The sequence below is a fragment of the Tupaia chinensis genome, unplaced genomic scaffold (genome assembly GCF_000334495.1).
Source record: "Tupaia chinensis unplaced genomic scaffold, TupChi_1.0 Scaffold144058_1, whole genome shotgun sequence".
Taxonomy (NCBI): domain Eukaryota; kingdom Metazoa; phylum Chordata; class Mammalia; order Scandentia; family Tupaiidae; genus Tupaia; species Tupaia belangeri.
The window spans coordinates 577,113-579,867 of NW_006203910.1; the positions used below are offsets into that span (position 1 = coordinate 577,113).

Genomic DNA, 2,755 nt, shown 5'->3' on the forward strand with positions numbered 1-2,755 from the left:
GAAGGAAAGAATGGGAAAACATATTCGAAGTGTTAAGTGAAAAACAATTTCAATCAAGAGTACTATACCTGACAAGATTATCCTTCCTATGGGAAGAAAAGACAAAAACATTCACAAATAAGCAAAATCTGAAAGAATTTACCAACACCAGACCAGCTCTCCAAGAAGTTCTGAAGGGAGTGCTAAACTATATTAAACTCAGACACACATAATAAGAGTACAGAAAACAACCAAGAAAATGGCCAACTTAATGGTAGGTTCTAGTTTGGAAAGATCAATAATATCACTGAATGTTAACTTCCAGAATTTAAATGGAAAGATCAGACCACAGTAATTCAACAGAAGAGAGATGAATCACATGAGACTTAACTGGTGAAAGAGAATTTTATGACTTTTGACTAAAACATACTGATTTTCTTCTATGCTTTGTTTTCCAGATTTAAGTATTTTTGTCTTCTCTTGAACTACTGATAGGTACATCTACCTATAGTTTGAACTGAATCCAACATTTTTCCTGGCTTTATATCTTAAGCAAACTTCTCTTAACAGTTTTTGATTTTTGATCTATTAAAACTAAAACAGCTTTTCTTAAAATTAAAAAATGCATTTAAAAAAACCTATTAAATGACTGAAGTAAGCTATATAGCCCCAGCTAGGTACTACTTTATAGCATGTTTATTCTAATCACTGAGGCTTATACTTAAAGTCAGACATGTGTTCATACATATGTATATATCAGCTGCACTTGAAATTGCAAGTATTTAGGGAGGTCTCCCTGTGTCTGGAGCAGTTGTGACTGAACTGTGAGCTTGCGAATCTCCGGGGAGCTTGGCAGGAGGGAATAAGGAGCCTTGACCTAAAAGTTTAATATAGGACCCTAGAGAACCAGAACCCAAAGGAACCAGCATCCTTGCTCTGCAGAGCCCTATCCTAGTAAGACTATTTTTGGAGTTTATGTGATGACCAAAGTACTGAGTATGGCCACAGTTCTGGACCCTAGGCCTCTACAGGAGCAGGTGGGGCCTGTGATTGTGAAAGTGGAAGAGGAGGAGAAAGGGAAATGTCTTCCTAGCCTAGAGATGGCCCGGCAGTACTTCAGGCAATTTGGGTACCATGACACCCCAGGAGCCTGAGAAGCCCTGAGCCAGCTCCGGGTGCTCTGCTGTGAGTGGCTGCGACCTGAGATCCATACCAAGGAGCAAATTCTGGATCTGCTGGTACTGGAGCAGTTCTTGAGCATCCTGCACCAGAAACTCCAGGTCTGGGTGCAGGAGCACTTCCCAGAGAGCGCTGAAGAGGCTGTCACTCTCCTGGAGGATCTGGAGCAGCAGCTGGATTAACCAGGAATGCAGGCTTCAACTCCTCCAAATGAACAGAAACAGGTTTGGGAAAAGCTGTCAGCTTCAGGAAGAAAAAAAGGAGCCCTCAAGCAATGAGCAGCCACAGCCTGTGGAGACCAGTCACAACTATGAACCTTGGGGGCCCCTATACATCCAAGAGACTGGTGAGGAACAGGATTTCCCTTGAGATTCGAAAGACTCAAGATTATAAAGCGAATGTCCAGGATGAGGAATCAACGGATAAGCAGAAAAATTCTGAAGAAGAATTTTGTGTACATAGACTCAAAAGGAATATCATTCCTATGATTATTTCCAACAAATGTGAAGTCAGGGTAGAAAAGCAGTGGGTAAACCTTGAAAAGGAAAGAGGAGCAAAAACTCCTCTCCAATGCAAAGGTTCCAAGACAGGTACAGAATCAGTTCCTACTAAACCTATACCAGGAGGGAGACACTGCATACATGCTGAATGTGGAAAACCCTTTAGTAACAGCTCAGATCTTACTAACACAGGAGAACGCACACTGGGGAAAAACCTACGTGTGCACCAAATGAGGGAAAGCTTTTAGCCACAGCTCAAACTTGACCCTTCATTACAGAACACACTTGATGGACTGGCCCTATGACTGTAAGTGTGGAAAAGCCTGTGATAAGAGCTCAGACCTCCTTAAACATCAAAGAATGCACACTGAAGAGGCGTTGTATCATTGTAAAGATTGTGGCAAGGCATTCAGTGGTAAAGGCAGCCTCATTCGACACTATCAAATGTACGCTGGGGAGAAGCCTTATCAGTGTAATGAATGTAGGAAGAGCTTTAGTCAGCATGCAGGTCTTAGTTCACACCAAAGACGCCACACTGGAGAGAAGCCATATAAATGTAAGGAGTGTGGGAAAGCCTTCAACCACAGCTCGAATTTTAATAAACACCATAGGATCCACACTGGGGAGAAGCCCTATTCGTGTAGTCATTGTGGGAAAACCTGTAGCAAGTCAAATCTTTCCAAACATCAGAGTCCATGCTGGAGAGGGAGAGGCACTGTAACTGTCAAAGATGCTGTTTGTTTTTGTTTTTTTTTAAAACTTTAGAATGTGAGTGCTAGGGAGAAGCCCTATAATCACAACTGTATCAATTCCAGTATAGATTTTCCTTTATTTGACATCAAATAGAGTCTGAGGAGTGAGAGCTTCACAGTGGCATTGTGGTTATCAAACACCATCATAGTAGGCAGAAGGTCCTCAGAGAGTGCCCGTGGGTTCCACACTTGCTAGCTTGCTAGGACAGGTCCTCTCCCCACACTTCAGGTCCCAGTAAACCATGTTGGCATTGCCTTTTGTGTAGTTAAACTCATGTGTATGCAGCATAATTTAGGAAGAAACATTAACACTCTTTAACTGTTTAACATATATTAAAGAGTTAT

At 41.9% G+C, this 2,755-nt stretch overlaps 1 pseudogene; it reads left to right on the forward strand.

The window, feature by feature from the left end:
- Nucleotides 1-959: 959 nt before the first annotated feature.
- Nucleotides 960-2,379, forward strand: LOC102495584 (zinc finger and SCAN domain-containing protein 21-like; annotated as a pseudogene).
- The last annotated feature ends 376 nt before the right edge of the window (nt 2,380-2,755 follow it).